General features: G+C 39.5%; 1 protein-coding gene across 1 annotated transcript in view; it reads right to left on the reverse strand.

Moving 5' to 3' along the window:
- Positions 1-16,693, reverse strand: part of FAM171B (family with sequence similarity 171 member B) — a 403,258-nt gene that overhangs the window by 26,609 nt on the left and 359,956 nt on the right. The window lies entirely within an intron of this gene.

A 16,693-nucleotide genomic window follows, 5' to 3' on the forward strand; every position in this document is an offset into this window, starting at 1 on the left:
GGATTATCTGAACTCCAATATTATTGGTCTTAAATTCACTTTTGAATACCACACTAGAGAGATCAATTATATAGACCTCACATTGGTAGGAGCTACAGATGGTAGTATAAAAAAAAAAGTTTACAGAAAGCCAATTAGTGGCAATTTGTTACTTCACAGCAAGAGTTGTCGTCCAGACCACACTGCGGCCGCTGTGGCAAAAGGTGAATTCATTAGACTGAGGAGGAATTGCTCCCAGCATGGAGATTATTGCCATAAAGCTAAGGAATTGGAAGATAGACTCAGAAAAAGAGGATACTCCCGTATGATTATAGCCAAGGCTAGGAAACAAGTGGACAATAGACATAGAATCTCTTTGCTAACCAAGAAATCACAATCAAATAAAACCTTTAAGGGAGTAAACTTCATAACCAGTTACAGCACACAATTCCCACAGATTGCTGCCATAGTTCGGAAACATTTTCCGATTTTGGCAGCAGATGACAAACTAATAGATTTAGTCAAGGAAGGAGTTAGGTGTACTCCCAGAAAATGTCCCACATTAGGGTCCATGCTTTCCCCTACGGCTCTCAAAAATGATGACCCTAGAATGAGCACATGGATGAGTACAAGAGGCAAGTATGGCTGCGGACAAAGAAAGTACAGACCATGTGAATTCTTGGAAAAAACAAAAGTTCTTTACATCACATGTAACTGGGGAAACTTTTCAGATTCAAACATGTATGAATTGCATGTCCTCTCAAGTAATATACATGCTAAAATGTGAAATATGTGGGGTTCAACATACTGGACTCACCTCAAGAGATATAAAATCTCGAATCAGAGAACATATCTCAACTATCATACGGGGTAAGTCAACTACCCCTCTTGTACGCCACTTCGTGGAGAAACATAATTGGAAAATAACTTCACTGAAATGGTGTGCGATTGAGCATGTAAAATTACCAAAAAGAGGTGGCAATATAGATAAACTGCTAGCAAAAAGAGAGATCTTCTGGATGTTTAAGTTGCGCACTAGACATCCAGAGGGTCTCAATTCTAGATACAACCTAATTAATTATTGGGAGTAAAACCAAACATTCAGGATGTATTTTCAAAATTAATTAAGCCCAATACAATTAACTTTTATCTGTAATAATAATACTTATAACATATATATATATATATATATATATATATATATATATATATATATATATATATATATATATATATATATATATATATATATATATACACACACACGTTGTCTCATTCGGGCCCAATTTAATAGGATATATTTCTCTATTTATTTCCAACTTAAGAACCCATACTTTATGGGAGGCAGACTTATGTGAACTATAAGTACGCTTGTAAAATTTGTTGCAAATATTTACAGAAAATATTGTCACTGTATTTAAGTTATCTGTAATCTTTCAACTTTCCAAATCTTGCTAGATAACTATGCACAAAAAAGGACTTAACAGCGCTAGATTAATAGTTCCACATTTCCTGAGTTATAGTAAATTCTCAATATGTTATATCTGGAAAGTGCTAGTTAGATATTTGGCAAATATTCTCTACCAAAAGAAAGTTTTATGAATGATATTACCAATAAAATTAACCACTATTATAATATGAATACAATTAATATGAACAATAGATATAACTAGTGTCTGCTTTGCAGATAATCAAATTTCTCAGTCCAGAGTACCTTTTCACTTCCACAAGGCACAAAATGTTCGTTCAGTTTATAAGTCAAAAAATGATTCCCACTTCCTTCTCCCTCTTTGCTGCTTGTTTAAAAACTCTTCCTTCTCCAGAGTTTTATGTGATGCAGGATCCAAGACAGTATAACATGAAAGACAAAAGCGCAAAAAGAGGGGATTCAAGCGTAATTGGTAAAAAAGTGCTGTATTGCACAAACATAGACTTCTACTCACCAGAGTTAGTATGAAAATAAGCCTTTATTGATACATTCTTTAAAACGATACTCTGTGTCCCAAGTACAAACAGTCCGTTTCCCAAGGTAATTAGCAGCTGGAAGTTCTTATATGCAGGACACAACCTGCGGCGGGCGTAGCCGGCTTGCCCACCCTCAGCTGGTTACTCTGAGGTTGCGGAGACTTGGGACCGGTGGTAGATTAACCCCAACGCGTTTCCCCCGGTATTCGCCAGGCTTTCTCAAGGGGATCTGGATAAGCACAAACGGATGTCGGGCTTCTGTGTAATTCACACTTAAATACCCGTATGTTTAAAGTTTATCTCTGCATTCCATTGGTTAGTTTTACCGGTACATTTAAAACCACATACAATGTCAGTTAATAATATGATTCATGCATATTTCTTAACCAAGATAAGAATTACATTGATGCTCAGTATATACGGTTGTTGTATGAAACTATTAACTAATTTAAACGCACCTTAGCTTTTATATAAAGAGTTTTTTTCCCCCTCTTTTCCCCGTGCATTCTCATTATTGTTGAAACTTTTAAGGTGGTATTGTGCAACCTCAGATTTTAAGTTGGTATTCGATTTGCATGATATCTTAAAAGGAACATATATATAAAAAAAATTCATAAACAATTCCCACAGGATTATACACATTAAAATTTACAATTACATACAAAATGTTTTTTAGAACTATAAAAACAAATCAATTAATTTTAAAATATTAAAAATACATTTCTAATTCATAGGGATTCTATAAAACATATTTTGTTACTTCTAGGGTTTTATAAAGGATTAAATAAAATAAATACATATATGACATTTGATATCCTGATCTAATATTCTAATTGTAATTAAAACCTAATATCTGACCTTTTTATAAAATACTGTTTTCCTTTTCCTATTTACATATATGCCGCCACATCTATATCAATATTGAGACCAGCAGGGTGTAGGGTTTTAAGTTTATAAATCCAGTATGTTTCTAATTTCCGTAGTTCCAACAGTCTATTGTGTATATGTGGCGATATCCACCCTATTACCTGTACTCTTAAAGAGACAGGATCACTGTTATGATACTCATAGAAGTGTTTTGCTAGATTGTGTTTCAATATTTTTTCTTTTATATTATATACATGTTCGAATACCCTACGTCTAATATGGCGTTTAGTGCGACCCACATACATTAGGTCACACCCACATCGTAAGAGATAGACCACATATGTGGACTCACAGTTGTTCCTAAAATCTATTTCAAAAGTGTCTGTCCCACTTGAGTTGTTAAAGAACTTGGATCTATTGATATAGGGACACATAGTGCATCTGGATTTTGGACATCGCATTGTTCCCTTCCAGTCACTGAGCCAAGTACCTTTCGATTTCTTTTCATCCTCTTTTACAGCCCTTAATCTACTTGGAGCTAAAATATTCTTTAGGCTCATGCCTTTTTTGAATGTTACATTTGCTTTTTCCTCTAGTTCCGGTCCTAATATTGGATCTGCCTTTAAGATGGACCAATGTTTATTTATGATATTTTTGATTGCTCCTGCTCCTCCATTGAATGTAGTCGTAAATCTAATACCTTCATTGTTATTATTTTTATTCTTATTCTGATTTGATATTGTTCCCATCTTTTTTGGAGAAATAAGTTCTTGCCTATCTTTTGCAGTAGCTTTATCTCTAGCTTCCTTAATAAGGTTCATATCATATCCTTTAGCTTTAAACTTGTTCTCAAGGATATCTGCTTCTTCTTCATAATTGTGTGTATGAGTGCAGTTTCTCCTAATTCGTAAAAATTGACTGTAAGGTACGTTATTAATCCATGATTTTTTGTGTGCACTCGTTGCCTCTATATATCCATTTCTTTCTGTCAATTTCCTGTAATTTTTAACACAGATGGTCTTCTTATTATTATCAAAATTATCACTGCTAAATAATATCAAATCGAGAAATTCTATTGATATCTGTGAGGTTTGATGTGTAAATTTCAAATTATAAACATTATTATTGATATGAGCAATAAAATCATTTATTTTAGAGTGATCACCTCGCCATAAGATGATAATATCATCTATATACCGGCCATACTTGTAGATGTTATCTGCAAATGGGTTGTTGTTCCAGACATACTCATTCTCAAATGCATTTACATACAGATTGGCATAGGATGGGGCAAATGTTGTCCCCATCGCTGTGCCCTGTATCTGTAGGTAATGTTTTCCTTCAAAACAAAAATAATTGTGTCTTAAAACAAAATTTATACTATCAAAAATTTAGCATGAATACATGGAATATTCCATTTTTCAAATTCCTTCTCTATCATTTCTACACCTTTTATGTGTGGAATTGATGTGTACAGAGCCGACACATCACATGTTATCCAGCTCATGTCTTCTTCCCAGCCACTACCTTCAAACATACGTATTACTTCTCTTGTGTCTTTTATATATGCTTTAGTCTTTTTAACCATTGGCTGTAAGTAATAATCTATATACTTTGATAGATTGTCACACAAGGACCCGATACCTGACACGATTGGCCTGCCAGGAGGACATATCGGGTCCTTGTGGATTTTTGGTAAATGATAAAATACTGCCATATTTGGTTGTGTTGTAAAAAGGAATTTATATTCATCATTATTGATGATATCATCATTTTTGGCTGTTTTAAGGAGTGTTCCTAACTCTTTGATATAACTATCTGTTGGATCTTTTATATTCATGTAGGTGTTCTTATCCCCCAGTAGGTTAAATGCCTCTTTGAGATAATCTTTTCTATTCTGAATAACTGTCCCACCGCCTTTATCTGCAGAGCGTATTACAATATTTCTATCTTGTGAGAGTTTTTGGAGTGATTTCCTTTCTTGGACATTTAGATTATCATTATATTTAGTAATGAAAGAATTCTCATTTTCGAAGATTTTATCTATGTCTTTTAGGACACACTTTGAAAACATTGAGATCTGATCTCCCTGGAAACCTACGGGATTAAAAGTTGATCTTACTTTGAAATCTGAATGATTAATTTCAGTCTCAGTATCATATATAGATATATTATTTAGATCTTCTTCATTGATCTCGTTCCCTTGACTGTTATTTATTATTACTGTATTATTATTTTCCATCTCTAAGGTTTTTAATATATGTAAAGTACTTAAATCTGTATATTCTAAATGTTTATCTGCTTCTTTCGGTCTATTGATTGGATTCTTAAGAAAATAACGTTTTAACGTTAATTTTCGTATGAATTTATGTACATCTATAAACATTTCTAGTTTGTTTGGTTTAGTTTTGGGTGCAAATTTCATACCTTTATTCAGTAGACGGATGTCATTGTCATCTAACGTGATATCTGATAGATTAAAAATTTCTTTCTTAGCTCTATCTAATCCCTCCTTCTTCTCCCTTGCTGTCTGTATTTGTGTTCCAGCTCTGTTTCCTCGTCTAGTTCTAAACTTCTTTTCATGGGGCGGTTTGTTTGGATCTTCTATATAAATTTTCGGATATTGTTCCCTCTCTAGGCCTCGCATGTCTAAAAAATGTGGTTGATTTATATTTTCCTTAGGTCTTGCTCCTTTATTTTCCCATTCTATGTTTCCATAATGGGTTTCATTTTCCCTTAATGTCTCAAATCGATTGTAGATAGGTACTGGCTCTTGTGTATATTCATTGGAGTCCCTTTGTCTCCAATGTGATGATTTGTTAGTTGATGTTGAATGTGTAAAAGACACATGTTTGTTCTCCGGATAATTTTTATTTTTATTAGGATAGGAATTTTGTTTGTTTTGGTATGACCTTTCCTTCATATTACCTCTATCTGGAGTATCCTTTTGTGAATAACCTCTTATTTGTTGTTGTTGATTATCTCAAAGAGGCATTTAACCTACTGGGGGATAAGAACACCTACATGAATATAAAAGATCCAACAGATAGTTATATCAAAGAGTTAGGAACACTCCTTAAAACAGCCAAAAATGATGATATCATCAATAATGATGAATATAAATTCCTTTTTACAACACAACCAAATATGGCAGTATTTTATCATTTACCAAAAATCCACAAGGACCCGATATGTCCTCCTGGCAGGCCAATCGTGTCAGGTATCGGGTCCTTGTGTGACAATCTATCAAAGTATATAGATTATTACTTACAGCCAATGGTTAAAAAGACTAAAACATATATAAAAGACACAAGAGAAGTAATACGTATGTTTGAAGGTAGTGGCTGGGAAGAAGACATGAGCTGGATAACATGTGATGTGTCGGCTCTGTACACATCAATTCCACACATAAAAGGTGTAGAAATGATAGAGAAGGAATTTGAAAAATGGAATATTCCATGTATTCATGCTAAATTTTTGATAGATAGTTTAAATTTTGTTTTAAGACACAATTATTTTTGTTTTGAAGGAAAACATTACCTACAGATACAGGGCACAGCGATGGGGACAACATTTGCCCCATCCTATGCCAATCTGTATGTAAATGCATTTGAGAATGAGTATGTCTGGAACAACAACCCATTTGCAGATAACATCTACAAGTATGGCCGGTATGATTTTATTGCTCATATCAATAATAATGTTTATAATTTGAAATTTACACATCAAACCTCACAGATATCAATAGAATTTCTCGATTTGATATTATTTAGCAGTGATAATTTTGATAATAATAAGAAGACCATCTGTGTTAAAAATGACAGGAAATTGACAGAAAGAAATGGATATATAGAGGCAACGAGTGCACACAAAAAATCATGGATTAATAACGTACCTTACAGTCAATTTTTACGAATTAGGAGAAACTGCACTCATACACACAATTATGAAGAAGAAGCAGATATCCTTGAGAACAAGTTTAAAGCTAAAGGATATGATATGAACCTTATTAAGGAAGCTAAAGATAAAGCTACTGCAAAAGATAGGCAAGAACTTATTTCTCCAAAAAAGATGGGAACAATATCAAATCAGAATAAGAATAAAAATAATAACAATGAAGGTATTAGATTTACGACTCCATTCAATGGAGGAGCAGGAGCAATCAAAAATATCATAAATAAACATTGGTCCATCTTAAAGGCAGATCCAATATTAGGACCGGAACTAGAGGAAAAAGCAAATGTAACATTCAAAAAAAGGCATGAGCCTAAAGAATATTTTAGCTCCAAGTAGATTAAGGGCTGTAAAAGAGGATGAAAAGAAATCGAAAGGTACTTGGCTCAGTGACTGGAAGGGAACAATGCGATGTCCAAAATCCAGATGCACTATGTGTCCCTATATCAATAGATCCAAGTTCTTTAACAACTCAAGTGGGACAGACACTTTTGAAATAGATTTTAGGAGCAACTGTGAGTCCACATATGTGGTCTATCTCTTACGATGTGGGTGTGACCTAATGTATGTGGGTCGCACTAAACGCCATATTAGACGTAGGGTATACGAACATGTATATAATATAAAAGAAAAAATATTGAAACACAATCTAGCAAAACACTTCTATGAGTATCATAACAGTGATCCTGTCTCTTTAAGAGTACAGGTAATAGGGTGGATATCGCCACATATACACAATAGACTGTTGGAACTACGGAAATTAGAAACATACTGGATTTATAAACTTAAAACCCTACACCCTGCTGGTCTCAATATTGATATAGATGTGGTGGCATATATGTAAATAGGAAAAGGAAAACAGTATTTTATAAAAAGGTCAGATATTAGGTTTTAATTACAATTAGAATATTAGATCAGGATATCAAATGTCATATATGTATTTATTTTATTTAATCCTTTATAAAACCCTAGAAGTAACAAAATATGTTTTATAGAATCCCTATGAATTAGAAATGTATTTTTAATATTTTAAAATTAATTGATTTGTTTTTATAGTTCTAAAAAACATTTTGTATGTAATTGTAAATTTTAATGTGTATAATCCTGTGGGAATTGTTTATGAATTTTTTTATATATATGTTCCTTTTAAGATATCATGCAAATAGAATACCAACTTAAAATCTGAGGTTGCACAATACCACCTTAAAAGTTTCAACAATAATGAGAATGCACGGGGAAAAGGGGGGGGAAAAACTCTTTATATAAAAGCTAAGGTGCGTTTAAATTAGTTAATAGTTTCATACAACAACCGTATATACTTGGTTAAGAAATATGCATGAATCATATTATTAACTGACATTGTATGTGGTTTTAAATGTACCGGTAAAACTAACCAATGGAATGCAGAGATAAACATCAAGCCTCCAGAGTGGGCGTATTAACTTTAAACATATGGGTATTTAAGTGTGAATTACACAGAAGCCCGACATCCGTTTGTGCTTATCCAGATCCCCTTGAGAAAGCCCGGCGAATACCGGGGGAAACGCGTTGGGGTTAATCTACCACCGGTCCCAAGTCTCCGCAACCTCAGAGTAACCAGCTGAGGGTAGGCAAGCCGGCTACGCCCGCCGCAGGTTGTGTCCTGCATATAAGAACTTCCAGCTGCTAATTACCTTGGGAAACAGACTGTTTGTACTTGGGACACAGAGTATCGTTTTAAAGAATGTATCAATAAAGGCTTATTTTCATACTAACTCTGGTGAGTAGAAGTCTATGTTTGTGCAATACAGCACTTTTTTACCAATTACGCTTGAATCCCCTCTTTTTGCGCTTTTGTCTTTCATGTTATATTGCTAGATAACTAGAGTCACACAGCTAGCATAATATATTTCAGAAATATCCCCATCAGAGTCCAATTGTATATACTCTTTTGTACAGTTAACAACATATTTGATATGATATAGATAGAAAAAAGTTTATATAACTCTTTTCATTTAAAATCCTTTAAACTTGCAGTTTAGTGACATATCTTTTGTTATTATTTTTTTCTTTTAACATAATATCAGCTAGTACTATCTATACACATGTGTCTAGCATTCCTTTAATTAGGTATTAGTGGGAGGTATAGTGTTTTCTGTTATCCAATGATGTTCCATTTTACCCTTTTTAAATCCACAGAATTATGTATGCATTAGGCTAAGACTACGGCTGATTGCCGAAACGCATAAGCCTGTGTGCTGCGCCAAGGAACAGCAGCTAGTGCCTGACCAGTACCTGCCTGGTACAAGGACACTTCAGAACTGTCCAAGGTCCAAGAAAATTCGACCCGAAGGTTCGATAATATGAGCTAGAAACATAACTATGTTCTTAACAAAAAGTGCGCAACTTCTGAGGAAGTGCCCATGCGATCACAAAATCAGTATCAGTTCCAGAGAAAGAATGTTCCCAAAATGGAAATTATATCAAACATGAGCTTAATAAAACAAATCAAACACATCCTAACCGGATCAAAATAAAATTAAGGCAGCACTCGCGGGTGAACGCCCAAGAAGAATGGGCACGCTAAAGGACCAGCCCCATTCTCCCAAGCTCAGAACTGGAACCGATACATAAAAGAAAGATAGAAAGAAAAAAACGGAGACGTCAAGGAAATTGGTTTCATCGCCAAACGTCTAACCTAGCTTGCCATCCAGCACAGAAGGCAGAGGATCCATCTGCTCACTAGGACTGGAATCCTCCAGCACTGCCAAAACATGCCTTAGTAGGATACGAAGACATGCCAGCCTATAACGGAAGGCAAAATTATCCCGCGCCGGATCGATGGACGACCCCGGTTCCGAGGTTGGGGCCCCTAAAGCCTCAGAGGACATCGCTTCTCCAGAAGGCCTAACTGAATCAGGCGATCTCATGCCCGACGGGCACTGATTGACAGAACACAGACAGTACCTTAAAAATATTTCACTTGGGAGCTATAAATGAGCCAGCGCCATAGATATGGCCATGCGGAACCATGCCGTAACCTCTGGAGGAAACAAGCCGCCTTCAGGAGAAGGAGTAACGGCCATAGGGACACCTGCTTGTGTAGAAAAAGAATATTCTGGGGCATGCGCCTCATAGGACATGGAATCCTCGGGGGTGGATGGCTCTACACACTCTAAGGTCTCTGATTCGGGAGCAGAGAGTACTCTAGAATGGCAATCGGAAAATAAATGATGGGCATGGATAACCCGGGCCATTTCATATTCTTGGCAAGGCACATTCTCCGAATCGGAGATATCCGTGTCTAAAAAATCAGAATCCTCCATAACGTTGGGATTGCAAAAATGGACAAACACTAAACGGCACCTTTTCTTTACACCCCCAATGGCTGGGGCACTCACCACCTCCTGTATGCCAGACAACTAATGAGCAGACTCTCTCCGTCGTCACTCAGACAAACTATGGAAGTGGAATACAACGTAACTGCACCCGGTCACGAGGTGCACCGTGCAAGTCACAAACAAGGGCACGCAAATCTAAAGAGACCAAGCCAACTGATGATAAGGCCGTTATGTTCCGAATAGCCATGAGCCCAAGTATCACTACACATTAGCAGACAGAATCACATAACTAACATGATTAAAGTCCCCCCCCTGTTCAATAACCCCCCTCAGGAGATATTAACCCTTGATTCCTTAAGATAAAGGAGTCCCACTGGAACCCTGACTTCTTTCGTTAACATTACATTCACATATCGAAATAAAATAAAACGATCTTACCGGAATCTGCGCGTGGAACAGAAACACGGCCCTTCAAGTATGACAGATAGTAGCCTTGCTTCTGACATGGACTTGAGTGAATAAAGGCAGGCAGCGAAACTCGTCAACGCTGATTGCCAAGGAGCTGTCGGATGGTTTCGCAGAAAGACTCTCCCTGCATCCCGGACTCTAACCTTCATCCATGCTCTCACTGAGAGGCTGACAGGATTACTTAAAACTCCAGTCCCATTTTGAAGAGTACTCCATAAGAGACTATCTTCAGCTTCTGACACTTCTCTGTCAACCTCCTGTGATGAAAGGAAAAGAATGACTGGGGAATGAGGGAAGTGGGGAAGGTATTTAAACCTTTGGCTGGGGTGTCTTTGCCTCCTCCTGGTGGCCAGGTTCTGAATTCCCAAAAGTAATGAATGCAGCTGTGGACTCTTCCCGTTTAAGAAGAAAAATATATCTATATGTTATTCTCAGATTAATCTTTTCTTTGAATGCATCATTCTACCTAGCATTTATTTAAGGTTTAATGTCCATTTAAGTAACACTATAACTGCCAAACAGCTCAAATGATTCATCTCATTTTACATTTTGATACTTTTTAGTGGTAATATTCTCTAACTGAACCTGTATGACAACTGCACTTTCTAATAAACCTCATACCACATTCAAATTACCATGCACCCCTATAGCTACAACAAGCATGATATTCCCTTGAGCATCTCTGAAAGCCATATCTCTACATAAAGACCCCCTATCCCTATGGTCCCACTGACATCCATATACCACATGAGACTAGCTATTCAACTCCTGACTGCATTTTCCCTATTAGTCATATACACACAAGAGACCTCAGATCAGACCCTATAGCCCTGCAGACCCACTGTCACATACCTACATTATGCCTCAGATCAGACACCCTTGCCCTGCACCCACCATGAAAACCACATGACCCAGCACCCCTTCTTGAATTTTTAAAATATTAAATCAAAATAAAATCAGAAAAATGTGTTCCTATATTATACATATTTTGTTTTAACAATTTAGTCATCTGAAAGAACTAAAAAACACTAGTTCCTCTAAATATTACAGCCACGTATTTCTAAGCACATAGAAACCTAATAATTTTAAGCATTCTTAACCTAATGGTTAGCACAGCCCATAGTGGATACAACACTAGAGAAAAAAACATAAATTATGCTTACCTGATAATTTCATTTTCTTCTGAAGGGAAGAGTCCACAGCTGCATTCATTACTTTTGGGAAATGCAGAATCTGGCCACCAGGAGGAGACAAAGACACCCCAGCCAAAGGCTTAAATACCTCCCCCACTTCCCTCATCCCCCAGTCATTCTGCCAAGGGAACAAGGAACAGTAGGAGAAATATCAGGGTGAAAAAAGGTGCCAGAAGAACAAAAAAAGTACAGCCACCTCATAGAGAAAAAACGCGGGCGGGAGCTGTGGACTCTTCCCTTCAGAAGAAAATTAAATTATCAGGTAAGCATAATTTATGTTTTTCTTCTTAAAAAAGATGAGTCCACAGCTGCATTCATTACTTTTGGGAAAACAATAACCAAGATAGAGGACACTGAATGCAAACAACGGGTGGGTACAAAATGCGGCCCCTTCGAAAGGCACCACAGCCTGAATTACTCAACACCCTAAAAACTTAAGAACAAACGATACGGGGGAAAACCTGAGACCGGGTAACTGTACATTAGTTACACTGCCGGCAAGCCGAACTAAAGACCACTCAGTCTCAGAGTCCGTCAAACCCAAACAACCTCCGAGACATCTTCCCCGAGGAACATGATTCCCAAGAAGGTACCCGGCCAAAGACAAAGACCGCATCTGCCCCCAAAAGGGAAACCAGAGTCCAGGAAAAATCCAAAGGAACTTCTCCCACTCAACACATATAAAACAAACCATGGTTGACTTAGAATAATAACGCCCAGGGAAACAAGTTCCCTAGAACACAAGGACCGAGAGAAAAAAGGGACACAAACACAGGGAAACATGTCCCAAAAGAGACTCGAGGAACACCCTCATATCCCTGATCCTGTACCATACCCTTAAGTACTCCAGGAAACCACGAGTCCCCCATCGCCTCATAACATATCTAGACTGCAGGCTAGACAGACAGAGACAGCAGAAACAGGATAACTATCCCAGCAGCTAGAAAAGAGCTCTCAATGACTAGCTTCCAGGAGGAAAGCTGACTCACCATTGCTAACCCAAACTACCGAAGGCGCTTTAAAGCTTGTTAGCATACAATGGCAATTAGCTGTAGCAGGTTACACCATCACAGTGCAAATAGCTGTAGATGGTTCCAACTGCAAACCTTCTAAGGGCTTACAGCCCTCCAAAAAGCGGGCTCCAAGGAGCGCCCCCTACCAGCACTACCGCACCCGGTGTTCCCAGATGGACTCCCATCCAGGTACTGACCGGGACTGACCCTGCTTAACTTCTCAGATCAGACGGGTCGCAATCAGAGTAGTGTGGTGGTAGACCAAACGCCAGTAGAAAAGAGTCCTCCCACAAAGGAGATGACCAACACTAGAAAACGATAAACACTGCATAGAGTAACCAATCCCTAACCTTCCCTCCAAGATAATGATCCCAGCCCAAAGGCTAGTCAAAGACCGAGGCAGGAGTCCCAGACGTCTGGAAGAGAAAGGAAGGATCAATGAGGAACAAAGTCCCCGGTTAGACTGCTGCAACCAACGGCCTACTACCGAGAGTCAGGATAGACATTGTGCTCGGGTATGAAACCCCCTACACGCAGACTTCATCCATAAAAGAAACACATCCCAAGGGAGAAGGCCCATAGACCCTCAGCGTCCATATATTGAATTCAACATATAGCAGAAGCTCCAAAGGGTGCAACCCTCAGCCTCCTGCTGCATGAACGGAGGAACCAGACACTACATCGCAGTTCCCCTTCCAGGATCCTGAAACGCAAGAAGGGAAAAAAGACCCTGCAGGGCAAGACCAAGGACCCACAGGACGCCACAGATACTAAGGTAACTCCGAACCCGGGGAACCCAACCCCCACTCTAGAAGAGAAGGGATGAAAACAAAGGAAAAACACCCTACCATAGAGTCGAGACCCCTCGGCCATATCACAAACCCAGTTGAAAGACACCTGGAGTCTACTGGAACATCTTAAATGCACCAGAAGACCAGTAGGGACCCGTCAGAAGGACCTAAAGCCTAAGCCACATTCAGATAGGCATCTCTCACAGAGCCCCGGCCCCTACGAGAGAGGCCCACGGGACCACAAACATCTAGTGTGAGACCGAACTGTCAACACCCATCCAATGAGAGACATGGACCTAGGCCAGGGTTCTCGAAAAGGAGTCGACTGAAAGAGCCAACTTCCAGAGAAACCCTAAACTGCCTTTTACAAGGAGGAACGCACCTCTAAAGTCCGTAGACTTCGTGATCTAGCAATAGCCCCAAACCCAAGAGTCAGAAAGAACTCTGGAATGGTCTGAGATTCAGCACCCATTGCATATGGATCGCAAGGAAATCTCGTAGGCAAGCGATAACACGTGTTACGCACACAGGCAGGGTAGCAACCAACACCTGAAGGCGAATGATAAGTCTGAACCTTGCTCGCCATCCCAGAAAGTGAAACGTAAGGCACCGCCCACAAAACCCCTAACGGAGCATCAATGATAAATGGCCCACTAACTGACCCCAGAAGGACGGCCATTCGTACCGGACCTCGACTCTTCACTGACAAGCCTCCAGGCTAAAGTTGTGACGAGGGCGCAAGACACCCGAACATCGAAGACCGTGGTCAGACCAAGGGTATAAAATGAAAGAGACAACAGCCAGAGTTACTTGAAGGATCTATCTACCAAGAAACTACTTTAAGTAGGCAATGCTGGAGCTGGAGCACCTCACAGAAGGCAGGGAACCACTGCACTCCACCTCCTAGAGTAACACAACTCGGGTAGCGGAAGAAAAACATGCCCGTGCATCCAGACCAGATGATCCACCCAAGGCGGGAAGGAATGAAACTCTGCCACCGCAAGCAAAAGCTTAATAGGTTAAAGAATCAGCGTCTGGAAGAACTTCAAGTGAAACTCAAACCATTAATCACTCGGCACACCAGACCACAAAGTTCACACACATCTCCCAACTCCAAGAAATGGAAATAAAGGTTCTAAGTCCCCAGGGACCAGAAGAACTATGATGCCGTCTGCAAAAACAGATCCATATCCCAAGCGAGTAGCCCGAACCAACCAATCTTAGAATGGCACTCACAATCCGGATGGATTGCATATATACCACAGGCCTCATAATTCAGTAGGATTCGAGCCCGGTGTCCATAGAATAGGCCAAGTGACATTCAGAATCCAACCAGATTTAATCAGCACCACGAAGGTGACATTATCCCTGGTAACAGCCTAAGAAACGTCCGACCAGTACCAGTCTGGTATTAAGACACTCCAGAACTGCTCAAGGACCAAGAAAATTCATCCAGAAGGATCGATAAATCAACTAGAAAAACATAATTCTAATATTCAACAAGCGCGCAACTTCCGAGGGAGTGCCCACGCGACCACTATTGCAAGTATCAGTTCCAGAGAATAACGTTCATAAAACGAAAATCTAACAGACATGAGCTTAAGGAAAACAAATTAAACACATCCATCCAGATCAAAAAATAAAATGAAGACAGCACCCATCGGGTGAACGCCCAAGGTGAATGAAAACGACAACGGGACCAGCCAATTAGAAGCCCCATTCACACAAGCTCAGAACTGGAAATGAAAACATAAAGAAAAAATAAGACTTTAAGGAGACTGACTTCATCCCCCAAACGTCATATCCATTTTGCCATCCAGCTTCTAAGGCCTCGGATCCCTCGGCCCACTAGGACTGGGATCCTCCAACATCGCCAAAACATGTCTTAAAAGAACATGAAGGCCAGCCAGCTGGATCAACCGAAGACCCTGGCTTCGAGATTGGGGCCCCTGAAGCCTCAGGGGCCAACGCTTCCCCAGAAGGTCGAACTGAATCGGGTGACCCTGTGCTCGACGAGCCTTGATTAACAGAACACGGACAGTATCTTAGAAATAATTCACTTTGGAGCTATAAATGAGTCAGCGCCATAGAAATGGCCATGCGGAACCGTGCCGTAACCTCTAGAGGAAACAAGCCACCCTCAGGAGGAGTAAAGGCCATAGGGACACCTGCATGCGTAGCCGGGAAAGGGTCTGGGGCACGCGCCTCACGGGTCATGGAAACCTCGGAGGCGGATGGCTCAATGCACTCTAAGCTCACTGAGTCGGGAGAAGAGAGTACTCTAGAACGGCAATCGGAACATAACTGATGGGCATTGATTACCCGGCCCATTTCATATTCATCACAAGACGCATTCTCCGTATCGGAGGCATTCGTGTCTCACATATCAGAATCCTCCATAATCTTGGGATTACAAAAAAAAGACAGAAACTAACTGGCATCCTTTAACACCCCAATGGCTGGGGCACTCACCACCTCCTGTGAACCAGACAACCCATGAGCTAGACTCTCTTGGTTGCACACAGTCAGCATACGGAAGTGAAAAAACAACATAACCGCACCGTGCCAGTCACAAAAAGGGTGCGCAATCTTGAGAGATTGCGTCATGAAAAGAAGGCCGTTATGTTCCATAAAGGCTGTGAGTCTAGTCATAGCTACACATACGCAGAAAGAACCATATAACAAACATGATTAAATTCCCCCCTGTTCAATAACCCCCTCAGGAGATATTAACCCAAGATTCCATATTAAGATAAAAAAAGACCCACTGGGACCCTACCTTGCTTCGTCAACAATACATTCTCATATTGAATAAAATGATCTTACCGGAATATACGCTGTGAAACAGGAACACGCCCCTTCAAGTGTGACAGATAGTAGCCTCGCTTTTGACATGGACTTGAGTGAAGAAAGGAAGGCAGCGAAACTCGTTAACGCTGATTACCAAGGAGCTGTTAATCTAAGTCGGGATGGGTTCGCAGGAGAACTCCCCCTGCATCTCCGGACTCTCATCCATGCTCTCACTGAGAGGCTGACAGGATTACTTAAAACTCCAGTCCCATTGCGAAGAGAACTTCTGACACTTCTCTGCCAACCTCCTGTGACAAAAGGATAAGAATGACTGGGGGATAAGGGAAGTGGGG

This window comes from Bombina bombina, chromosome 1 (genome assembly GCF_027579735.1).
Source record: "Bombina bombina isolate aBomBom1 chromosome 1, aBomBom1.pri, whole genome shotgun sequence".
Lineage (NCBI taxonomy): Eukaryota > Metazoa > Chordata > Amphibia > Anura > Bombinatoridae > Bombina > Bombina bombina.